The sequence below is a fragment of the Bombus impatiens genome, unplaced genomic scaffold (assembly GCF_000188095.3).
Source record: "Bombus impatiens unplaced genomic scaffold, BIMP_2.2 scf_0217, whole genome shotgun sequence".
In the NCBI taxonomy this organism is placed as follows: Eukaryota; Metazoa; Arthropoda; class Insecta; order Hymenoptera; family Apidae; genus Bombus; species Bombus impatiens.
Window position 1 is genome coordinate 898,936 of NT_176636.1, and position 27,068 is coordinate 926,003.

At 42.4% G+C, this 27,068-nt stretch overlaps 1 protein-coding gene across 3 annotated transcripts in view; it reads right to left on the minus strand.

The window, feature by feature from the left end:
- Nucleotides 1-27,068, minus strand: part of LOC100749877 (basement membrane-specific heparan sulfate proteoglycan core protein) — a 263,394-nt gene that overhangs the window by 211,426 nt on the left and 24,900 nt on the right. The window contains exon 1 of one of the 3 annotated variants that reach the window (XM_033319795.1): nt 9,896-10,116. The exons of the other annotated variants lie outside the window; for them this stretch is intronic. The gene's annotated coding sequence lies outside the window, so the exon portion shown is untranslated. Of the gene's footprint in view, nt 1-9,895; nt 10,117-27,068 lie in introns of those variants that run through there. 3 annotated transcript variants of the gene reach the window in all.

Sequence of the window (27,068 nt, forward strand, 5' to 3'; positions counted from 1 at the left end):
ACGCGGACCCCGCGTCCAACGCGCTCCGACCGATTCATACGGTCTTCGTTGCGCTATAACTTCGACGACGTATTCGAAATTAGTGTGTCTGCCCGTTTGGGAAATATATACGTTGAAAGTCGACTCTCCGCTTGGCCGTGGAAGCGAGCAAATAACGGGCTTGGCGAGAATTTAGGCGAGCCAAGTACGTAGATACACCGTGTCACCGGTACACGAACAAAAAGTCTTGATCTTCCGAAAGGGAAGAGGCAAAAGGCAGAAGAAGGGTGCAGCGGTCTTTACCGTTTGCTTTCGACGATCGATAGTTGGAAAACTGATTTTTCTCTCGTAACAATTAATAGCTTGACGATATTTCAATTATTATTGTCAATTTATAGCCACGAAGATTTATCGCAACGACTAACGTTGTAATTTACATATTTTTCGCACGGTAAATGTCAACCTGAGGATTTAGCGGCATTAGTTATTCGCTTAGAACCACACTAATATTATACTAAACGCTAGTTTATGGTAAAAGTAGTTACGTATACAGCGGCCATCGATCAAGCATGAGCGCGTATGTACACGAAAAAATTCTGCTGGGAATAAAATGAAAGGTGCGATATTACACGTTCGAAGAGGAGAGAACGTGTGCGTTATATAAATTCGTAAGAATTACGGACTTTCGCTCGTTAATCGTTGCTAAACAACATCCTACAAGCGTTATCCCAATAATTTTAACTACTTTAATCGCTCGATAAAGCACCATTTTTATACTTTCTTTCCTATGATATTAAGGATGATCCATAGCCAATAAATAATGATAAATTGTTATTACGTGGCGGCGTATACTACGGGTATTTTCCGAATTAATCTCATCGTCGATCGTAATAAGATCGTAAGAACGATCGTTGTAATCGGTTACAGACGGCTAGCGTCTCCTTCGAAATCGCTATAATTATTTTTCCAGCAACTCTGACGCTCCTCCGATCAGCAACGTTTTAATCGACGCTAATCTCGTGGCTGCACCCCTTTAAGCTCGAATCCTCTCTAGCTTTTTCCAGCGTGAAGAAGATTTCAATTGTTCGACTAAAACTCTACTTTGACATTCAGCGATTCAGACTCGTACATTGACCGCAATCTTACCTCTCGAAAGAGACGATAGAAAAAGGTAAAGAAAAAAGCTGAAGGAAACTTTGCAATCGCGATAGAAGTCGTTCGCAACGCAAGTATACTCGGTCGGTCGCTGCTTTCCTTCTACGAGACATCTGAAAGCGTCACGGAAGATTCTTTAGGGCACCTAGCCTCGAATCCCAACAGATTACACAGTCTACGATGTCTCCCTTCCAGCTTGTAAACGGTGTTCTCGGCAGCAGCCATCTTAGCCCACGTAAAATCATTTTTATCGCTTTATATTTTGATACTCGTCGACGATGTGCTACTCGTGGTCAGTTTCGATGAACGTTTCGAAAACTGCACCGTATCCCTGGCGAATTGTTCGGTCGATTCCATGCGAGTAACCGGTCGAATTTACGTTACGTGGCTGCGCGTTTTCGAAAACTACCGCCCGGACGAACTAGAAAGGAAGATTCTCGTCGAAGTGCAGTTGCTATTCTATTCGGTTGGCAACTAAGTGGTTGCTGATTTTGTGCGCATTAAGTGCGCTATCGCTTAGTTGCCAACCCAACAGAACTATCAAATTGACTGGTTCTACAGTTTTATAAATGTGTCAATCCTCGTTGGCGCCAGATGGATTAATAGTACCAAAAATGTACTACATAACGTGGAATTCCTTCTGCAAGAAAGTAATAAGTCAATAAATATAAAAATATTCTATTATTACGTACTTTTTGAAGATCAATCGTTTCGACTGGTTTTGATAGAAATAGCTTCGTGTTAACTATCGATAGTTCTAGCGTTAATTCCAGTGATTCGATTGCAAGCAATCCTGTGTTACACGTATTACACGTATCCTCGTGTTCGTCGTTATTTATTACTGCGTTTTCAATCTACGATATTCTCAAAATATGGAATTGGGGAGAAAACAGGTACTAAACTCATTCGTCGAATGACAGTGACAGAGACGAAAAGACCCAGACAAATACGTAATCTTACTGATGTATTATGTTACAAACACACGGAGGAGCGTACAAAGCCGTCTGTCCGACAAAAGGAATCCTTCAGAAAGGGGAACCGAGGAAGAAAACTTGGAGGAAGCTGGCTGTCTCGCGTCCAAGTCGCTACGGGCTTTCAATCGACATTGATAGATAGGAAAAAATATTTGACATTAGAAAGAATCCTTTGGAAACTGATTTCTCGTGCTGTTTATGCGGTTGCCGCGAGTCGTTCTGGCTCGGTTCTAAGCTAAATTATTCTATACGATATTCTCCGCTGGATTTGGTAATTTCATTCGAATTATCGCTCATCCACGGCGCTGTCACTGGTCGCTAACATGGAGCTGAAAAGACACATGTACGACGCGACGTAACGTGTCGTTGCAAAAGGTAGACATTTCCGAAATAGAAGAAACGTGCGAATTTACGACCGGCAAATATCATAACCATTAACAGTTTCCATGGAATATATTTCGTACCAAATGCCAACCACGATAAAATACTATTTTTACCTCTGAAAGCTGATTTTAACTTTCGTTGAATTTTCATCGGTGAACGTCGACTGACCGAGTTCTAAAAAATTCACATCAACGACGCGAGTGATCTTCGTCCAATTTTATCGAACGCTACTTACTTAGGTACATACGTAGGTGACGACAAAAAGAAATGTGGAAGGTTTTTAAATAATTATTCGATCGATTTATAGCCTCGATATCGACGAAGTTTCTAGCTATTATCAGAACGTAGGTGGAGATACTGTTTGAGACGACAGAGTTTACGACAAGGACGCTCAGTCTTTGTTATTTCTAAGATCTTGAGTAACGATAGACGACGTTTCCTGCGTCAACCACCGTGGCCAAGATTCGGGCCGAGAATCGAGCCAAGCGTTAAGCCAAGAAATTATTTTGTGGCCGTGGAAACATCTTCCAGTCACAGTGGATTACCACGTACCACGTATATACATACTCGCTTCTGCACTCTCGATATCAATAGAGGCGTCATGAACCCGGAACACGACCCGGGATTTCCCATTGATCTACAGCCGCTGTTCGCTAACGTTCCAGCCCTCGGATAGGCTAAGCGATTCCAGGCTCTGGAAAGCTGTCCAAGAGAGCGAATACTCGCCATATTATATCAGCCATATTATAACAGATAAAGATTAGAATTAGAAGAAGAGGAGCGACGAGACTCGATGGACGATCGACTCGCCACGTTCCCAACTGTCGTTTCTGATATCGTGCGACGTGACGTAACGGCGAATGCGAATTTTCAACGGTAGATCGTCTCGACGATGAAAATTACAAAATTTTGGTATCGACTTGCAGCTTATTCGCGAATATACGTACGTCTTCCGATGACGCTGATAAATTTCGAGTAAGCGACGACGATTAACGGGCGATTCGTAACGATTTTTCGCGAGGCGAGGGATGCAGATTGCAACGAGATCGAGTAGAGCGTGGCGTCGGCTGACGTGGTGACTCGTGCAACGGGATAAAATGATGCGATTCCGGTATATGTTATGTACACAGATATACAGAACGCGAGGATAGGGGAGGGAAGAGAAGCGTAGCGCTGCGTGTTAACGAATAAAGAATGGCATGTTGCACCAGCTGCATCGGATGGGACGCGGTGCACTGCAAAACGACATGCAACCGACAACGTGTCGGCAGGAACAAAAAAGAGGTCGTAGGCAAAAGGACAAAAGTGAATAGTCAAGTCAGCTCCTGGGGCCACCGGCTATCTATAGATGAGATAATTGCGATCAAACCTTTTAATAGAAGAACCGAGAAAATTTCAACTGGCAGGGCTGGTTTGTGGAACTGTGCGCGGAACGCTGAGTTTTCCAATGAATCCTACCCCTGTGCTTTTATACGCAGAATTCGCAATTCCATTGAATTTCATCGTAAAAAAGAATCCGACATTTCATTTAAAAAAACGCCATTAGTCCGCAAATCTTCTTTATTCTTTCATCGTCTGTAAAGGAACTGACGTTGCTGAAACACGCCGATAACTACCAAGCATCTTGAGCGCGGCAATTTTTAACCAGGAACCAGGTTTTCAACGCGGATAAATAGCTTAAACTTTAGCGTAAATAGTTGCTCACGTACGAAGTTACAGCATTTACAGTTGTATGGACGATAGCTTGGTAATAAAAATTACGCGAGTTAAATTTAAACCAGTATCGTTCCGTATAAAGGAAAAACATGATCGCAAATGCCACTGGTTATACGTAGCATCGTACTAACTACAAATCGTTAAACACAAATGAGAACAAATGTTCGCTATGAATTTCTTTATATCGGTAGTAGCAACGAATCGAATCTCCATAAGGAAATTAGACATTTCACGAAAGTAAAGAAACTTACTACGGAGAGAAACGCTACTAGCTAACAGCTCCCTTACGACGATGCGAACACCCTGCTACGCTTGGTCAATACAAAGATACAGACGCACACACCAACACCATTTGCCGGTATTTTCTACTTTATGCACATTTACACGTTCCTAAACGTTCCCTTGCTTTGAATCGCACGTATGTCATTGGAGTGTAAAAAATTGGATCGGTTATAAACGTCAGAACGCATCCACATGCAGTAAAACCTGGAAAGCCGGAATAAAAGCTGTCAACGATCCCATCGATCTGCCGCCAATTTCCCCGTTTCTCCGTTTCCCGTGCCATTCGCATACCTAGACCAGAACAATTCATTGTACGGCCTGCGGCATCGGTCTGCGAAAGAAAACGCGTTCGCTCCCCCAGCGTGAAACTCTCGACTGACTGTTTATCCGGTTCATTTATCTGCCAGTTGGAGTACAGGTCGCGTTACATTCTTCGCAATCCCCGCTTTCGATAGAAACGAAACACGCGGCGGTTGGTAAACGTGAACGATGCGACGTCGTAACTGGGAAACGACAAATTCACCATGAGGTTAATAAACAACGTGTTGGTATAGAGAAGGCGGGAGAGAAAGTAGATGAACGCGATACAGACAGAATTAAACGGAAAAACAGCAAAGGAAAAAGTAGAAAACGGGCGAAAACGAAAAGAGGCGAGTAAAAAGGGCGCTCCCGTCTCATTTCGCGTACAGCGCGAGAACATCAAAAGCAGCCGTCGAAATTGTCTGGAATGAAAGTGGGTTGCGGGTTGAACGGTCGAAAAAAAAGCAAAGAGCTGGACTGGCACGCGCTATCGTTCCAGGACGATCGATGCGAGCCGCCAAAAGAGCGAACATGTTGGGAAATCGAGACGTGTCGCGCAGCTGATTGTGAGTCGGCTGCACACTGGCGGCTGCAGGGATCGGGTCATCGCTCGTTACCATTACACCGCGCTGGCCGCGATACCATTCGTTTCGTCTCGCGTATTTCACCTGGACAAAGGGAGGATCGCGTATCGATCCAACGTCTCGCGTTTCCGTCGATTAAATTCAGCCGTCTTCGACGATGGCGGAAGATCGACTTGCCGAGAAAAATCTACGAAACGTTTCCATATTCCTGAAAACTGAAAACGGCTCATTTTTCCACTATCGCGTCGTATCGTCGACGATACGTCACTTAGCGGTAAACATCGTCGAACGTTCGATCTCTGAGAGAAGACGACGAAACGCTGCAAGTCAAAGAGCGAACCGAATTCGCAATATCGTGGATAAATCGCGTGTAAACTAAAATCAAACCAGATGTAATTCCCATCTAGCATCGATTGAGCGTACAATCCAATCGATATGAACAAAAAAAACTGAATTTAATACCGGACGATTTCGATTGATACGATACAGGAGTAACAGGCTTCGACTAATAGCAGAGGAGAAATCAATTTGCAATTGTAATTTCTTGGTGTTGCGCGACATTTTCAAGCGCATATCGGTGGTGTCACACCCTTTTCGTTTCGCGTACTTTAGGAGGAAATAGGGTGATGCAGCTACCCGCTAATTAACGAAGATTTCCGTGCGTAATCATTTTTCGAAGTAAATAAATAGCAATCGTGCTCGTAAAGGTTTCGGAGCTAAACACCGCGATATTGGAAAAACGAGTTTATCGCCAAGTCACCGCATTAACCGCACGCGTTGCGATTTTAGCAAAAATTCATTCTTTCATTCATTCAAAATTCATTCATTCTCAACTACAGACCCACGTATTACTCGTTCTAGTTCCTAACTAACAAGCGGAAAAAATAATCCAACGTGGAACTTTATCCTCCGTATTCCGAGAATACTCGATGCCAAATGTCAAGTCGTTGACGTCGAATTTTTCAAATACGTTCATCTACCGATTCTTCTTCTTCTATTCTTTACTCTTCCTTGTTTCCTCTTCCATAAACGATCCTGTAGTATCCATAGCCGTATAACAGGTTACGCGGATAGAAAAATTACAAAATCGATTGAAAATATTTTCCACGAAATTGCGTTTCGATGTTTAACTATAAATTCCTACGACCCTATATCGCGCAATATTTTCCACTTGCAATTGCCGTGTAGTAAAAATTCACCGGATCTATCGACCGAGTCGATCGATCATTGTCACGCATCAAAAACAATGGAACGAGACCGATATGAAGGCGATTGGTCGGCGTAAATTGTAAACCCATTCATAGCCGGACGATCACTTTATTCCCGACACTGTCGATGAAACGTTCTTTCTGGAATTGGCACGCCGCGCCGAGCCGAGTCGAGTCGCGCTGCGTCAGTCCCCACAGTTCTATTTGCGAGTAAGTCTGATTAATCGGAACAAGGGTAAACACGACACGATTGCCATTAACACGCGTATACGTTTGATCCGTTTACGGGTCTCTCGCGCCTCCAGGCACTAGCTTTGCTACGTAAACACATTTACGTGGCTCGCTGTGAAAGGTTAATGATAATGTAAGTTCGCATGCGATAACCGCAAACCCAATGCGTACTACACGTAAAAACGTCGCCCGGTGAGCCGAGTTACCTGCGTTTCTACCTTCGCAAAGGTTGGCCCGTTTCGGAAAATTACATCAAAGAACACTGTCAAATTGTACATCCATCGGTCTGCTTCGGTGTTCTTAATCCGCGTATTCAAACGACGAAACTACAACAGTGTGTTAACTACAGTTTCATCCAAGTTCATCGACCCCTTAACCTCGTACAGGTACATACTTTGTGTTACAGGTTACAGGTATTGAGAATTCAATGAATCGGTTGATTAGGTTGCGCAAAGAAAGGATGGAGAGGGAGATGGAAGGGAGCAAGACTTCCTAACTAACGTATTTAACCAACTTGGTAACGTAACTTCGTAACTTGGCAACGTATTTAAGGCGAGAATTTACGAGAATTACTACATATATTCGTGTAAATCTTGCCGGTGGCGAGAGAGTTGTGTACATTATAGTTTCCTAGTAAACTGCTATCATTTATATCGCTCGGATTTTATCATAAATTCTTTCGATTCGTTCAAAACCATTTTATTATACGGTACTCTTATTTCTGAAATGTGAACGTAACTTATGTATACCCTAGGCTCCTGCAATGCGTTCTAATTCCTAGTGGAAAGCGGATATTTCTGCGAATGTATACAATTTAGATACAAGTTTACTCGGTGTTACGTGGCATTTCGCTTAACCGGAAACGGTAGAATATCTCACGAGGGATTAAAGTTATTAAAAAGTATTTTAACGAAAATTGTTTGGTTCGCACGAAAACATCCTGTAGAGCAGATCATTTTTTTCTTTTTTTCTTTTTTTTTGGATACGGTAGTGAGAAGATTTCGAGATCGACTTCGTTTTTTAAATGGAATATATCTTTCAATACATTAGTCGAAGCATCTCTTACACTGTAGAAAAGTATCAACCGATTAACCTTGATTTATCAAATTTAACGCGTCTTTCCTTGTCTTTCATACGGTGAATTCGACAAATCGAAATTAAAACATTTGCTAAACTAATAGTTTCTCGACATGAACGATATCTTTTCACAGGGAACGCGGAGATCGACCGATCGATGTATTAAAAGATATTGCATTAGAAAAAAAAAGCGAATTTGATCTTAAAATCTATCTCGCCACTCGATCCACAAAACAGTAATTTAATCCTTCGTGAGATATTTTATCGTTTCCAGTTAAACGAGAGACTTTTTTATGTATACACAAGGTCGTAAAAATGTTTTGCAAGATCGTAAAAACTTTTGCATTTCTTGTGCGATACGTGTATATGTTTATACTCGATATCTCGTTACTGTTTACGTAAAAGGTTTACTTAACTCGTCAAATTGATTGTTTATCGGTAAATTCCCATTAGGCACTACTCTTGTTACAGCATTCGTAGCAATAATTATACAGCGAATACCAGCTATAAACCACGTCAAACTATAAACCACATATTTCCAATTTTGAATGGTTGGTTGAACGTCAGATGTTACAGATTGCGTTTCGAATCCGGATGGTCGAGTTTGATTAAAACTACGCTATTATCTATAAATTGATAACCTGAATCGCTCATATCGTATTATGTACTGCAACGAATCTTGTCTTTAACTCCTGAATTTTTTAACACAATGTCGTGCCTCTAATTTTTCTATTTACGTATAACTATGCACATAGGATTTACGTGTATCTGGATAATATTATCGTTTCCCCTTCCCCCCTATTTTTTCTTCTTTTTTTAACATATTCCTCGACTCTCGAATTTCATCCAACCGTGCAATATGAACGAACATTTTGCAAGGATGCATGCACGTGAAGCAGCAATTCATTTCAGTCAGATAAAATCATTTTAACATAAAGCCCATGACACAGAATTTATTAAAATTTGGTTGAAAGCTCATGGCGCATAATTTTGTAAACATTGTATTTCATGGTAATCGAAGCATAATATAACTTACATCCAAAAATATTCCAAGTTTTCAATTGAAGTCGCGCTAAATGAATTTTACAATTCCCGTATGCGACTTTGCTAAAACTCATAAATATTAGAGAGAGAGAGAGAGAGAGAGAGAGAGAGAGAGAGAGAGAGAGAGAGAGAGAGAGAGAGAGAGAGAGAGAGAGAGAGAGAGAGAGAGAGAGAGAGAGAGAGAGAGAGAGAGAGAGAGAGAGAGAGAGAGAGAGAGAGAGAGAGAGAGAGAGAGAGAGAGAGAGAGAGAGAGAGAGAGAGAGAGAGAGAGAGAGAGAGAGAGAGAGAGAGAGAGAGAGAGAGAGAGAGAGAGAGAGAGAGAGAGAGAGAGGGGGAGAGAGAGAAGCGAACTCGTTTCATAATTGAAACATCGTAACGTTTCAAATACTGCGAAATATAAGACATTAAATATTTAGAATTGTTAATACGTTAAATCTGATATGCGCCTTTTTCGTGGCGAAAGAAATTACGTCACGTTATAACGTTCGAATTTTGATTAAAATCAGTCGCGCGAAAGAGACGCTGGTTAGAGCATAAAATTTTTATCGCTTACGCTGTTCAAATACGAACAAGCCTTTTAGCCAAAGAGAATTCCAATTGCTTCTACCAAATGAATCTATGAACTTTCGTATTTGCTTCATCTTTTCAGAACGATTCGTACGCTTTGCTGTGTATATCAAAGGAACGTTGATAAGAAAAAAAGATTTCGAGATAGCAAGTCAAATACATATATTCCTACGTGTATAAACTAATTGAATGCAAACTCCAGAGATACTACGCTTCGTATCTGCAGGCGAGTAAGGCCGGCTGAATGACTAATTTACGCGTAGTTAATCCGGACACTGGAGGCAACGATAGAGGAGATCGACTCGAGAAATATCTGCGCTTTATTAGTCCGAGAGACGAGAATCGCATATCGTTTACGGTATTACCACGTTCATTTCCCATTCAATTGCCATACCTTATCCAGGAAACATTTTCATGATGCGATGGTCAGCGTTGCTCGCTTCGGTCGTTTCTTCCCTTAATTTCCCGTGTGCACGGAAATCCAGGTGAACGTGCAACGATAAATCACTTCTCCAAAATCTTGTACGCTAGGCGACGATTAAGTAGCCGAATGGAGTCGCGAAGATTTATTACTTGGAAGAAAGTTGAACGTGTATAGACGATATTCATAAAATATCGGGCCGAGCGAAGAAAGTACGACGCACGCCAGTGTCGCGTAAAATAAACAGAAACTTAAGAAAAAAGAAGAAACTTTATTTTTTCTGGTTTACAATACACTTCCGAGCTCTAAGCGTGACTGTTCAAGACTCACCTGGACGATTTTAGAAGGAGTATTTAAATTCTTCTATTCGTGGAAGTGGGAAAAGACTTATTATATACTTCCGAGAACAGGTAGAGTGACCGGATGTTACCCCAGTGGTCACTCATGCTAAGGCGCTTGGAATTTCGCTATCTTGTCGCTTAGTTAGTCGAATTTCATCTGTGACACCGGACAAGTTACTCGTGCGAAAGTTCGCAACGTACTGAGGCTGTTTCTATTGGAAAGGTCGTCTGCTTTCAACGATTCTATCGGAAATAGAAACAACGTTATACCGCAATGACAACAGAGTCGGCGCGTGTTGTGATAATAACAAGGAACGCGGTCCTTCGCTCGGTGATTTGACAGTCCTTGAAATTAAACGTTCGGTTCGACGCGAAATTACGCGCATTTCGTCGCGTCATTTAATAATCGCTTAACGAGAAAATAAGAGGTTGCTCGTGTTTTCGTCGAAAGAGAAGCGTCGTTTCGTGTTGCGTGGCGTGGCGTCGGGTACAGTGCAGTTTTCTTCGCCGATTAATTTCCGCTAGCTTGGACACTGCCACTTTATTACTGCTCTCGCCAGCCAAAGAACAGGGCTCGAGTAACTCTTCCGTGCTTGGGATTTCTCCAGCTCGTTTTGCACCTACACACGTTCAACAGGAGGTACGTTCTTCTTCTAACTTGCGTTTTCGTCTTTCTTTCAACCATCGTCTATTTCCTTCCACTAAATTACGCGTTAACTTGTAACATTCTGCGAGCAGTTGCCGTGTTAACGGAATCGATTCTACTTTGATAAGGATACGCTGTCCGAATAAATACACGGGACGTATCGATGCTTTCGCTTTAAAATCAGTGCGCGAGTATCGAACGCATTTAACGACAGCGTATATTTAAATGACGTATGTACGTACTCCGGTAATTCAATGGCACGAATTTCATTGCGAATTAGTCGTCAGATTTTCTTTCTATTTCACGCACGTATATGAAATTTGTACGGTTAATAGCATACACGCATAATATTGTAGCGTAAAATTTGCCGTGCTTTATAAATAACGAAAATTTCATCCGTTGGCGTACAATAGTTCCAGAATATACAGGTTTTTTTTCGTTTTTACCAAAAATAACGTAATTTCCGTCTTAAATCGATAAATCGTATAGGACGCGTTTCGTCGTTGTATTAATTTATATAAATTTCGCAAATTTTACATATATTTTGGTTTCCTTTCAAACAGGAAATTCATTTTCGGATACTCGACACATAATATGATATTTTGTTTCTATAGAAATATACAGTTACGGGCAAATGCGTTTCGGCTTGAAATTGGTAACGTTTTTGTCCAAAGCTACGTACGCGCGTATTCGCTGAAATTCGACAGTTTGAAGTAACCACGCGCGTCATATCGTTGCTGTTTCAATTACCGAACAAAATGGGCAATCGCTGGTTAATTCGAAATTGGGAGAAAAAACAAGACAGAAAGATATGAAATTGTGGTAGTCGTTTCGTCGTTGAATCGATCAAAGTTCACAAAATGAATTATACGTTAACGAAGTTAGCCGAGAGTTAGGAACTTGCAAGAACTCTGACCTGGCTTGTGCGTATACCTAGCGTAGAATACATTTTACTTTTAGTAAAAACGTATCGTTGATCGATCGTTCGGTCGAATAGTCGGAACCAGTGAAGTGCATACACGTGGTATATCGTAATATGATAGTTAAGTATAATAGAAATTTCGTCTTTAAATCGACTTATTTCACATCTGAATAATCGTTTCGCCAACTTCAATATTAAAACGTGGAAAGAACACTATTTTCCAAATATCGATAGATCGGTCGCGTTATCGAACTGTGCATATAAGACCAAGTACGTTATAGGAATAAATTGGCATAATTCGAAGATATCGATGATATATGAAATAGTATCGGGAATGGAATTACTGGATCATCCACGGTCCAACTGTAAACGTCGTATTATGGAAAAAATGCGCTGGATTTCCGTAAACATCGACATTTTTAGATTTACATTTTCTACGCTTACCGAGTTCATTGCGTTTCTTCGTCCCTACGTACGAATATACTTTGCGCTTTAAATCAAGCATTAACCGCGTTTTAATAAGTACAACGTGTTATTTTTCTACGTAATATAACGTACAGCTTCGTTTCCCTCTGCCTTTCCATTGCTACTATTATATCGGAAATGGAACGAATGGCCGATTAAAATAAGTCTGGGATCAGCGTAATACTACGCTAAAAGTTATTTATCGCGTTTAATGGATTTCATCTAACGAAAGCAACCAGACTTTACCACGTAATACGACACGTATTACCATTTTTACACATATATTTTCATATGACTTTCCCAAATGCATTTATACGCGAGCTCGTAGCTTCGCACCAATGTTCCCCGCGAATTACCGGCGATTTTAACCATAAGCGAGTTATCTAAACGCCCGTCCAATGTAACGTAATCGATTTTTAAAAAGAATCGCAGCTGACGCCGGCTTGCAACGTCTTCCGCGCTATTTATTTATTTATTCGCGTGGAACGCATTCAACTTTCCCAGCTTGTAGCTGTCGACCGCGATCTCTTACATCAATTTCAGCCTGTCATTCCGCAGAGAGTAGAGTACCGTGAATTCAAACGAAAAACCGCAGTCTCGCGAGCAATCTATGGCGAACCGAATGTACAATGTACAAGCCCTCTCCGCCGTTCTTCATCCTACCGCGGCCCCTCCCTTTCTTTTTTTCCCTCTTCTTTTTCCTTTCTCTGCCACGACCGAGCGTGAATCGTGCGTGAAAATGCTTTACGCCGCGGGTACAGGACCAAGAGGGTGGCACCCTCGTTCTTACCTACGGTTCTCGAGTCGCTGGAGTCGGACGAGGAAGAGAAGCCAAAGAGAAGCCTCTCGCCCTCGAGAAATCTCGCGTGTCGCATCTGCAAGCACGAACTAGATCCGAGGAACCGTTGCGCGCCGCGTTTCCTTCGCCATAGCCCCGTCATATTATCTGGCGTTCGTTTCACTTGACTCGAGGTCCGACTAGCCTCGATTTCGTACGTCTACGAGAACTGCAGTCACGTACGCTGTGTAGACCGGGGACGAACGGTAATTCGGATAGCGTAATCGACGACGATATTGCAAAATTACGACGGTTATAATTTTGTTGGAGCCGTTTAAACCCAGCCAAGAACATCGACGTAGAATACGTTTGCAGCAGAGGATACCTCTTACAAGCGGTCGTATAGTTTTATCGAGTTTCGTGCGGAAGAATCAGCATCCATTTATATGCTACCTGCACAACTGCCAGGCGAACGTTAGATTGACACGAAGATAATTGAAATTTCGCCGAGCGAAGGAGACGAGAGACTATAACTGGGATTTTCTTGGCTGAAGCTTTCCAATTAACATAAGCATCGTGATTGTGTTTTTATATATATCGTACGATGTAGCTTTTCGCTGACTCTATGCGAAGTGTACGTGCGCAATTTCTGTTCATTCAACGCTAAGCTATTTATGATCGTAGACGTGGCTTTTTCAACCGAGCGCTCCTACAACATACACGCGAGTTACACTTTTCATTCGAGTCCTGGCAAAATGTAATTCTTTCAAGTTGCATCCGGTCGAATTCGTCCTTCGTTTCTTATCATCTCCGAAATAGAATTTTTCCTAAATACTCGTCGATATACGTGGAATTATCTTACCATCGGTTTGCTCGTCGAATAAGTTCATTTGTATAATTCGAATGGACCAGCAGACTCGTACATTCAGCTCGATCTTCTCGGTTTGCTGACGTCGATTAAATCATCGGATCGACGACGCTTTCGAGAAGGTTCTCGTCTCAAATTTCGGAGGAAAAATGACGGACGAAAGATCCGCTTCGAATATAACGAACATATTTATGTATCTCGATTAATTGAAATTTAATTTGTATATTTATACATCATAGAGAGAGAAAGAGAGAGAGAGAGAAAGGGAAGGAGAGAGAGAGAGAGTAATGGAGAGCTGGTAATACAGGCGTATAATAGGTAGTTTCCAACTCAGCAAAACGGGGACGCAGGCTGCGCAACTGAGTAAAATCGGGTTTGGATTGTTATTGGATACACAAGTGTTCTACATGGCTGCAGTATCGTTGTTCGCGTCTGTATTCGTGCACTTGTGCTTCGCAAGAATGTAGAACCAGTGCATTACAGAAATTCTCATCGTGCAACGGTGTACACCGGATCCGGTCGTGTTACTTTTCGATGACAGGTATTCTCTTAATTATAAGAACAAAACTTCCAATGAAGCTGTAATTAAGACGGCGCGAGTGGGCGCAGCGTGGCGTTTGCATTTTCTACCGAGTACACCGCGGCTCGTTATCGCGAGCGACGAAGAAGCAAGCGATCGTCTCCGGTGAATTCTAATTTGTATCCGCATCTGATTTTCCTTGCCGCGTCGAGGCGCCTCTTTGGTCCGCGTGTAGCTCAAATTCTATCGGTACTCGATCGATTTCCATGAGTTTGGTCGACAGAAATTAATCAAAGGCTTTCGTTAAAACGAGGCTCGATCGATAGCTTCTCGTAGAAATTGCAGAAATGGAAATACGATAATGATCGAATAAGAGGAGCAAGATACGACAAGAACGAAAGCGTGACGAAAGATCGAGCAGGTATTTCGTTTCGTTGTTGGCGGCTCGTACGTGTTCTACGTACCTACCTGTGTACGTGTATAGGTATATCGTAGCGAACGTTCGAGACAAAATGAATCGCGTCGAACGTTATTCCACGCGTGTTCTCAACTTTCTTGTAGCAAGTCCGATTGGCCGAAATGATGTTATTAGTGACCCGTTACGAGTAGTTTTGCTCGTAGTATATCTAACGTCGCGTGATTTACGAGTAGACCGTGCAATCTACTCGTACTATCGCGACGGCTAATTTTTGGAAGCCGGTTGAAAAATGGCATTCCTCGGAAGGCGGATACGGTGGATATTAACCAAGCGTTGGCGCGAGTAATTGAGAATACAAACGTACTTGGCCAGTCGTGATAGTGGATGAGTAAAATTGGTCTTTCTGAAATATGGATTCGAAACACGCCAGACGATCCATACGGTCCGATGCGTAGCCGACTTCAGCGGTATAAATCTGTAGCTGGCGGCTATGAAAAACGCCCTGGATCCAGGCACTGCCATTCCCTAGCCGCTATCCTTCAAACAAGACGTTAGGCGTTAGGGTTTAATAGAAGGCGACGACGACGATGTCACGTAGGAGACACAATAAATCACGAAAATGATAGATCGCCGGTGATCTCCTCGCGTCGCAGTTCGAACGTTTCACAAATAAGGTGAAGAAATTGAACTTTGTATATGGTAATAGAATTTATTATGCAAATCCGACCGAGTGACGGTTCAAAGTGTTACAGACTGATGTCTAGCGCTTATTTGGGAGGGTTTCTATACTGAGGTTTTATTCCCTCTGGAGGGGTTGTCGTTTGGTGCATGTCAGATGCGCCTATTCCGTTACTATTTGGTTATTGTTTCGATGACTGTGTTATGCAGAATGTCTAGCCTACCCTATTGCTGTTTCTGAGCGTGTGACGACGACGATGACGACAACGACGGTCAATACGCGACACGCGAGTACGCGTTTCATCATACCAGGGGTATTCTTCTCAATCTATCCTCGCGTTTCATTTTCCAGTGTTGTTTCGTTCAACGTTGACTCCAGTGGTAGGAAACATTGAAACGGAAAGTAAAGTGTAACTATGTATATGTATATATATATATATATATATATATATATATATATATATATATATATGCGGAAGCATGAAACATAATGCGAAGGTAATTATGGTCGAAAAAGCTACATAGATAACAGGTATGCGATTGGGAAATTTTTCTTCCAAGTAAAATATTCTCAAAACTCCAAGAAAATTCTTAACCAGATACTTGTATCCGTATTATCACCGAGGATAGATACGCCGTACGCGATACCCCGTAGATTTTACGAACGAAATTTTCACTTTTGAAAACGCCGACGCTGTACTTTGACCTCACGAAACTAACCGCGAGCCGCGACACAAATTTTTCGTTCGAACTTTTTCGTCGTTCGTCGTATGGAACAGAAATTCCAATAAGATTAACCTCGGTCTGAGAATGTACGCGCTAGCGGCGTTGCGAATTACCAATCTGCTTCGACCTTCCGTCAAGTTTGCAAGTTCGTTTCTGACAACATGCCGCTTAACAGGTCGCGATACTCGGAAAATGACCTGATACGTTTCAATGGCGAAGAGTTTCCAAAGCTGGTGAACTAATTGACTCGTAGTAGGTTTGCGGCGCTCTAAACTCTGCCTCTTTCAGCGAAACGTTTGCTTCGCCATTCGAACAAATTAGGAAAGCTGACCGATAGAACTCGACCCAATTGAATAGTTAGCGTATCAGCGTAAAATGAAATGTTCACATCCTCGCTGATACGTCGGTCGCATTTGAAACCCGTGGGCGACGAAACTGTCGAAATTAAAGCAGCGTCATTGTCGCCGCGTTTAAGTTGCATTTCGTTGGTCGAACGAACGCGTTCGCTGGCTATTATATCGCTCATTGTTTGCCAATGGAAATTGCCTACAGTGAATTTACGCCTCTGTAATTGTAACGAGTTGCCGCGTCCCGTCCTTTCAAATTGCTCCAACACGACCAAAACTACACGTTCGCGTAACCACCGAACGATACGTATCTAACGTTCTGATGTTTTAGATACGTACGACGTGTGTGTACAATATGCAGGAAGAAACATATTTTTCAGTACGATCGTTAGTACGGCCACCGGATCGTAGAACGAGAACTACAAACGAAACTAGTAGGTACTTGCATCTGATATAACGCGAACTCGATTTTGCTTGATCGCCGTTCGTGAGAATAACGAGCGGCCCTGAAATTTTCGAGTATGTTTTTCAATTTTCGCACGCATCGTTACTTTCAAGAGGCGATTTGCGAAACAACAACGTCGATAAATCGGAAACACCGTTCTCGGGATCATTAACTTCTGGTTCTCGTTGCCAGCAGCGGCATTCGTTTTGGAAATTTTCGACGGTTGGCCGGAGCTCGTTGTTAAAATACGTCCGACCGAGCGACGACCAGCGTTTTACGAGGCAATAGGAAACGCGATTAGTTTCGCCCAAGAACTTCTTTTTGCTTCGTTAGCAACCACGCTCGTCGTGCGATTTTAATTAACGTTCTCGAGTCAGTCGCGCGCGCACCGATTTCCGAGAACGTTGAAAAATTGCAGTTTCTAGGACGAAAGCCGAAACTCAACGCGCAATTCCGTGACAGATAAAATGTCGCTGTTCGCGTATTCCGCCGCGCCAGCCAAACTACCATATATAGAACAATTATTTCCGCGCACGTCTTGCGGATATCCAAATTTGTTAAACGCCGATTCTCCTGTTTCTAGGAAAACCACGAATCGGCTGATGCCTTCACAGCCATTGACGTTCGCGTATCGAAGTACGTGCTCGTTCTCGTAGAAACGAACGAGACAAAGCTATCTCTTGCCTGCAATATCGTTAACAGAAGCTTCGGGATTCAACATTTTCCAGCCTCTGATAGGTCACGAGAAACTTTTCTAGCTTTTCTAGCGGTAACAACAGCTTTCTCAAGCCATTTTAGCAGGTGGCTGCACTTTGACGATAGAATTTACGAGACATCGCGACCAACTTTCGGAAGTTGCAGTCAAGCAACGACGTATGTTTCTTAGCCGCCAGTAAGCGGCAAGGCGTACGAGCAACCAATATTTTCCCATAACCTTATGGACGCGAGCACTCGTTTTTTCCCTTAAATCGAAGACTTAAATCGGCCACGTAGCGGTAACTTTTCGGGTTTTCAACCTGTCAAGTACGTGACGTCCGCGGCACGAAGGAACACAAGGGGTCAATGGGGCCCCAGGGCGTGCCTACGAGGTTAACAGGCCCGTTAATTGCTCTGACACGACCTCGGGTTCATGGTGCGACAATAACTAAGGGAGCCAGGCCGTTGGGTGTACACTGTGCGCGCGTTTGCCACACATAACTCGTGACTTTCAAGGCCCAATTTGCCAAGCTGATGCACGAATTATTCGATCTCTTCGTATCGTAAATACGAGTTACCAAATGTCCTAACGACACAGCAAACGCGAATATACGCATCTAATAAATATCCACGAAAAAACATAGATAGATTTGCATAGATGTAGGGAAGGGGAAGGGAGATAAGTAAAAAATTGGGAATCGTAACGGTAGAGGAAAAGAAGGATATCGGTGACTGAATGGTTTTGCCAGATGTATGGCAAGGAAAACAGAATTTAAATTCCGATTTCAATTCAACGACACGAAGCGTGTAAGCAATTTCTTTCTCTCTATTTTGCGTTCATCCAGGACTAAAACCTTGTTGCACGATGGATCAAACAGTTTTCGCATCCAACGAGTTTCGTTTTGCAAATAGTAAAAGTGCAGCCAGCGACGCATGGTCAAGCCAGTAATCTAGCAAATACCCGAGATTTCGCGATCGAGTAGTTTCATCCTGCGAAGCGTACATTTGATCCGTCTAGCCGCTAGTCTGGTCGTCGTAATATATTAGGTTGTCCGAAAAGTGTCTTTCTTTCGCACACACGTCTTTTACAACAACGCATCTTTATTTATACAAACGCGAGACCTAATCTGTCGAACGTTGTGATCTTTATTTTGATAGAACAAAACGGATCGTGCGTAATTCGATAAAATAATAACAAACGGAAAATGTTGTACGTCCATCGTTTCCTTACAAAACGAAAGAAACTTTTCGGACGACCTAACGCGAATCTCCGGCTTTGTTATACGAGTTGCATACGAATAACAACGAACAGCAACGATGTGGAGCATCGAAACGAGTGTCGAACATGTTAGATCAGGGCGAAACTGAGTCGAGGCTTGTTACAACGTCACGGTATCCACGTGTTAATGAAATTCAGCCTGTCAAAGCCACCGACTAGCTGCCGCGGATTCTGACGCGGAAACAAACCGTAGCTGGTCGCGAAACGGTTACAGGTACGCGTTCGTTAACGGCAAATCGTGTCGGTAGATGGTTATGATTGATAGATAATCCCTCCTGCTTTTCTAAGCGGCCGGCTAGTGAATCGAGCGCAACGCGTGCTTACACACATACATCATCAGCGACATCGGGTGAACGTCGATACCGCGGCCGATTGTTATTTACGATCATAATCAACGCCGTACGACCGGCCAGTTATACTGCGTTTTCGAGATAACGCGTTCGTTTCGGACATCACCGGTCGAACCCTGGCCTGGCCGCGCGTCACGAATACGCTGCTTCTCCGATTTAGGATAAGAAATTCCACTATATTTCGTCACTTCTACGTACGCTAAAAATTAGATTTGTCGCTGTTGGATTATTATAAGATCGAGGTTATATTATCTAATTTATCTATATTTACCTGTATTTAATCTAATTATATATATATGTGTGTGTATATAGAATTAAATGTATATATTTATGTATGTGTATATATATACAATATTCCTTTGTTCCTTCGTGTTTGGTTCGTGGTGCGAACGGGAGAGGAACGAGACAAGGTGTCGCTACGATTGGCCAAGGACAATTCCTTTGGTGTTCCTTTGTGCGTGATGCGCGCAGCCAAATGGCCCTAGATGGTCAAACCATCTTCAAATGGTTCAAACAGCGAGAACCAGTTGGTTAATGAAAATCAGACGTACAGACGTGCCATCCTCCACGCAAACTATATTAAATTAAACAATTATTTTAAAACAGCAACTACTATGTCCTTTAATTTGTCGCCTCTGATCAACCGAGTCATCGAGACTTATAGGGCTTTATGGACCGGAGCGATCAATTTTCCTGCAGTGTCGATTTTAATTCTTACAATATACACGCGTATGTGCATTAACACGTAGGTGCATGTACATAGCTATTATCTACATATTTAGCGTCCTAATATCGGAAAAGTTCGTAGACGACAGTGGTCGTTAGTATGTGGTGGATCAACCGAATGCAGACTCTTTCGCTTTCTTTGTGTTTTATATTTACGGCCATACGTGGTCACACGCTGTCCCATTACTCGCGTTACGTCATCAAGCTGCGATCATTTCGCACGATACGAGCATAGATCGACAAGCTCGAATACCAAAAAAGCTAGCAATATCGTATTTCAACGATAAGACAAAGAGGTATATAGCGACTGAATACTTCGAAGGTTTACGTTTTCAATTGCGCAAAAAAACACGCAATACGATACGAAATATCGCGGGAATATCGTACTCGGTGGTACGCCTGTGACGGGCTGACTGAATTGCGAATTAATGGGAAACACCGTAGCGCTCGAGTAGAAAAAGATAAGAACCCGAGGAAGCTCGAATCTTTCTCACATTAGCAAACATCGGCTTGCTAACGAGTGCACTTAATTTCGCGTTGCGGGAACTGCCGCTGACACGAGATTAAAAACGTTCACGAGGATGTAAACCACGGCATAATTTCCGTCCTCCTCGGGCATAGCTTGGCGCACGCGCGAGTTTCTTTGCTCCCATCATCCTCGAGTATCACCGGCGCCGAGCGAAAACACGCGTGCCGCGAGTGCTTTCAATTTATCATCAAACGTTCCCTCGCATTCGGCCGTTCTTTCTTTCGATTATCCTCGCGACGATTAGCGAACGAATTGCGCGACCTAAAGATCGACAGCGTTCTGCGATGGAAAAAGTCGCCTTATTTTCGTTTATCATCGACGTTACGTGGATGGATCGTTTAAGTGGCGAATTAAAGAGATAGCGAACCGCAAACTTTCGCATAGCATGCCGCTATTTCAAACATTTGTCTGCACTCGCGGCGTGCATTTTTCGAACGAACAATCGAACAAACGCGATGAAAGCAGTTGGAAAGTGCACGCTGAAAACGCACGATTGCCTTTCGATTCCCTCTTGGCCGCGGGAACTTCCAGAATAGCGCCGATAAAATCGCAAAGCAGCTGCGAAATTTCAACGCCGAGAGGCAGCCAATCGCGGTGCTAATGGCCACTGAAGTTGTTTGAACAATTTGTACCGCGTATCTCCTTATTTGCATCGGCAATAGCGTGTGCCCTGAAAAGAGGTGGGGCAACTACAAACAGCCGTTTAGCGTCATTCCACCGTGGCAAGCCCGTAATCACCGCTTAATGCAATTTGCAATCTTAAAACTCTCATATTTCCGCAATTTGAATGAATTTGCTTAAGCAGCGGTTACCGCGTTTTGCGCGACCCGCGCCAATTATTTTATTGCGCTTACCTGCCTGGCTAATTTTTAATGGCCATCCGCTTTTAATGCACTGTTAGCCAGCGTTTACGGGTTTATCGCGAGCAAATGGCCACGCTCTTCAAACGACGCATCGTTGCGCTGTATCGCGCCTCGCTTTACCCTTCGGCCAAAGACCTTCCACCGACTCTCTTTTTCGAATCGTCGTACACGACACGAAATTTAGAATAACGTTGCTTTCGCTTGCGATTCGAATTGCTGAAATCCAGCACTATGACGTTGCTAATGTCCATCTGGTCGAGTTACACGATATTAATTCCACGATAATATTACACGTGACAACAGAAGACACGCGCAAGAAGATTCCCTTTGCACATAGTTAGTCACTCGGATTAGTCTCTTACACGTAGATTATTCTTTGAAATGTCAAAAAGCAAGAGGAATCACACCGCGTCGCGACTCCGCGAGCAAGTGAAACTTCGTAGCTTCGCTTTTCTCAAAAAGAAGGGATTACAGTCGGAGGGTATGCGATTTCTCTGCCTCGTAAGGTGGCGCGTATTTCTTTGAACACTTTACACGATTGGGGATGATTATTCATGCAGAAACGAGTCGAAGAAAACAAAATACTTTTTCTTCTTTTTTTTGCCAGATTTTCTGTTCTGAAAAAGTCACCTTCGAAAACCACGCTGGTTTCTACCTAATCTATGTTTACGAGGTATGAAGTAAAGTGGATAAAAGTAACGCAAACGCCGACGTAACTGCGTACGAAATGTCAAGGAATTGTTAAAGTAGAATACAAAAGGATAAATATAGCGATATAAAATAAAGGAGAATATAAAAGTAAAATTGTTAATTGGATTAACTACGTAACAGAGGCCACTGTGTACTTTGAGAAGCGAACAGCAACCTCCATTGCAAGTTATTACGATTGAACGTACGATTATTTGACTGCGTTCTTAAAATTGCACCTACGTTTGGTTGTTAATATTTGAGAAAAATCCAATATTCAATGATTTTATTTAAATTCTTCGGCTTTTCCAAAGAATTGTTCGTTAAGTATTGATACTTTCTAGACATAAGTAGGTTAATAACTTGTTACGAGGTATGGCCATGACAGCTCAATTAATGTGTTAAAAACTGTGCGGTTCTATTAAGAAGAATAAAGTCGACCTTTGCCCGATTCCCGAACAATACTCGTAACACATTCACGAGATTTAGGACACGTACAAAAACGATCGACTATTTTCGAGAGAAAGATTTAATTTTCTACTGGCTGGTTAGCAACAGTCAGATGGTACACGACTTTCCAGTAATTTCGACGAACAACGTGTATCTTCAAATTTTCTGCCTTCGCCTTTTCTCGCCTCGATAGCAAATGTCGTGCCATAAATCTCACAGTCGCGCAGTGAAGCCGTTACGTCCCACACACGGTAAAAATCCATTTACAAAAATGTTTCCATAATGAAGGAATTTGTGAGAAACTTCGGCGTTACCAGTCGCGAGTGATAAAGAACCCTGAAACGCGATTCTAGCCAGAGTAAAATTACTTTTGTCCATCTTTTTCTCTGAACGTCTGTATATTCTAAAACTGCTTATTTATTTCTTATTTTTAGCGTAATAAAATACATTTTATTTGCTTTTTACATGTTGTACGCACAGGTACAGGGATTGTTCATTTGCCACGATTGTTTCATACTTAGACACAGGAATGAACTTTATTTGTTTTTACTTTTGATCTCAAAACGTTAAAAATAATTTCTGCTAAGTGGTCACATTACTCTGGTTTCTCGTTACGAGTTGGAAAAATGATTTATTTTCATGAAACGTGTGAAACTCGATTAAATTGTTTTTCTTTCATTTTCGTCGCAGATTATTAGTTGACGAACGTTTCAAGACACCGTGGTGGCAAGCAAACGAGAAACGCCAATGCGAAATTTGTTCGACTGTCTTCTGTTTCTGTGAACCACGAAGGCTACGTTGATGAAACGTTGCACGTTATACGAAAAGGTAGAAAAAGACAAGATTGTATAGCGTGCTCAGACAGATAATCTGCCGGAGGAAAACGAGAAACAAGCTTTTATCGTGTTACTTGTACTCTTAATCCAAGCTTATACGTTAAACATTGTTTCGAAAAGTCTATAATTTATAATCTCGTTTCGTGTAAAACATCGTCGACCTGCGAATCACAGTCGAGAGTGCGCTCGTCCGCAAAGAGTTAACGCGTACGAAATTCCACGTGTGTCTTAATCGCTCAAAGAGTACTCGGCTCTGTCGTATATTTTAAAAAACAAAAGCTTTAACCTCCAATTCTTTACAGATATCATAATTGTATAACAAAGTTGGCAGCGTTGTATTTTCCGTTTATTAAATTTTCCAGCGCGTTAACTTGACCGTGTACAGTGTACACCTGTTATTTCATCCACCGTAACACGGCGTACAAAGAAAGACTAATAGATTTCAAATTCAACAGCAAATCGAAAACGTTCGTGTATTAACGCGCTCGAACATACTTCACCGTAAAAGTCCTATCGATCGTGATTTATGATTTGCCACGCAACTACCCTACCCGCTCATTCTTCCTGTCGGTGGAATTCCAATTATTCACGATGACGACGACCCTTTAAATATACGAATCAATTAAAATTTATTGCCGCTTGCATTTACATGCAGCGCGAGTATCAAGCCATTAAAGTAACAGCGAGTCGAGCTCAAGCGACGCCCGGTACAACTCGACCGTTCCATTCGTTACGATGTTATTGTGAATTTGCGACACGCCTACCGTGTCTAATATAAAATAATAAATAATCTAATAAAACGATTCTATTTATTTTACATCGCGCTAACCAGTGTCGTTTGAACGGTGCGTGTTCACTAGTCGTTCGTTGCCCCGATCACAATGTCAGTGTCCGCTGCACGTATCAACGCGACTGTGTCATTCGATCGAAAAACAAGGTAACAATACGGGAAAACATTATAACTCATGCAGCGACTGAAGCTAGATGAGTTTACGAGCTAGTTGAGTCTAACAGTATTAGGTTGTCCCGATAGTTTCCCTTGTTTTATAAGGAAATAATAGATGCACGACATTGCTTGTTTTACATTATTCTATCAAATTATGTATGACGCATTTTGTTCTGTTTGTTAGGTAGATGATACATTTACTCTGTACATGTGAATGTGTGTGTAAGCGTTAGTGGGCGTCCTGGTCTCAGTTGAGACAAAGGACTGGTGGTAGTTGTTAGTAGGATCTAGAAAAGTCGATTGACAACAAGCGTGCGTGCAAGGTGGTTATCGAGGTCTTCAGAGTGTAATATATACGTATAGCTGTTGTGTGCGAAATAAAGTAAACTATTTGTATTTCCGAATCCTCTCTATACCTCAACACTGTTGCGTTGTTCTATTTACATCTGACAGATCAGGTTTCATGTTTATGTAAACATTGCCAGATAAAGCACTGCGCGCACATTGCGAAGGACACTTTTGGCACAAGCTAATAGCTGCACTTTTTAAGATGGTAATATGATCATCGTGAGAACGACAGCGTGCCTATGCTTCGACGAGTATTTGGAAACGTCGTACGAAAGCTCGGTTTCGAACGAAAGTGAAATATACGTTCGGCGGAATGGGCCGCACGCGTCACGCAAATCCATATCGAAGGTTCAGTTACGAGCGTCACAGGTGTCACTGACGATAGGGGCAAACCCGAAACAACGTGGCCCATGGATTTTTCCGTAAACTAGCATTCGTGACACGTTTGCCAGCGAGCAAAAGAAGAAAGAAGAAAGTGGAAAGAAAGAGTATCGGAATCGCCGGTGACCAAGTGTCAGCCTCAAAAGCTTGTCGAGGCAAGTTCCGCGCTCTCGTTCGAGCTTCAAAACTCGGCAAGTCCTTGCACATTCCGTAGTCCGTGGTTGTTAACAGAAAGAAGGAAGCAAGGTTTAAGTTTAAGCTGCCTGCAGCAAGCGCCGAAGGCACAAGCTATTCTCGATGCAACGCGAGCGTCGCAGATTGCATTCGCCGCGAGCGGAACGCGGCGTGGCGCGGTGGCGAGTTTTGTGTCAAGGCACTTGAGCGAATTCCCGACATTTTCCATTTCCGCTGAAAGGCTCGTAAACAGAGGAAGGAGCTGTACGAGCCTGCAGGCCGAGTATCTGGTTATCCAAGCGTGAAATAATGTATAAAGCGCGGATGAATAATGACCCGGTTGCGATCCATTGCGGCTACACCGTTGAACGCAACTTGCCGCGTCGCTTGTCGCTTCCCCGCCGTCTGGCTCGTGTAGCCTGCCGTTCTCCGACGTAATCCAATTTTCGTAACATTCGAACAACTCTGTCTCGTTCTTTTAATTTTTAATTCCCAACCGAACGAGTATCGACGACAGTTCCGAGCAACTTGTATACAGAATACACCGATTTTTCCAAGGAAACAGAAGATCGGATTGTCGAATAGTTATCGACGATTCCCAGCGATTTCGATACTCTTGAAGCGCGCCGTCGGGATTATTTTGAACAATTTTTTTCTATATGTATAACAGGTAGTTGATTCTGGTTTTCAACATGCGCGAAAATATATTTGGTATCACGTACGCCGCGTGAAACAGTCGGTGTGTTACTTGCTCGGTGTGAATCTTAACGAGGTTTTACAAAATATACAACGAAAATAGTCATAAAAATTCCGGTCACTGAATACTGCAAATAGAAAGGAGTAGGCAGGTTGGGCTATTTAAGCGATGCAGGCGATTGAATAAAAAAATAATTTTTATTCGAACGAAAGTCAATTCACAATGACAAATGTGATCGGAAAAATCTTTTGTCATTGATAATGATTAGCAGTAATCGAAATAAAATTAAAGTAATAAAAAACCATCGATAATGGTTATCGGTAAGAAATACAAATTTTGGTCATTTATATCGGTTAATAGTAACCAAAATGAAATTTCCACCATCGATAATGGTTGTTCGTAACCAAAATAAAGTTCCCATTATCGATAATGAATACCGATAATCAGAAAAATTTTAATCGTGCAGAATGGTTAATCGTAACGAACATTTTTTAATGAAAGATATTAACTATCACACCATAACTTAAGCATCTATCTGGAAACGTTGTAACGTAAAGAAAAATATTGAGTTTGACCAAACTTGATTATGTCACGTTGCGGATAGTGGCCCCGGCAACATGTTGCAAGGTGTTACGACCGTTCGCGGAGAGACGCGGTCGCGAGGAAAACGCGTCAGCGAGAGGCGTAAATTCTCGCTACGATTCGGTTAATCGACGCCGCGAAGTAGTCGTTCCTCTGTTTCGGTTAAGATAACAGAGGTGGTTGAATGAATATGATAGTATACTATACACAGTATAGTAAGTTATATTTCACCGTTTATTCCAACAACTTATAACGAAGGCAATTACGCTGGTGCGTATGTACGAGATGAATGAGTGACTGATCTACGGGTGTGTATACCCGGTTAAAGGATGTTGACCTTTCGAACGATGTAAAATCAGTGATGTTCGGAGACGATGCTGTGGCGGAGGAAAGCTAAGGATGGGTGTGTCTAGCGCACGGGACCATCGGATTTGTTGGTGACGATTTT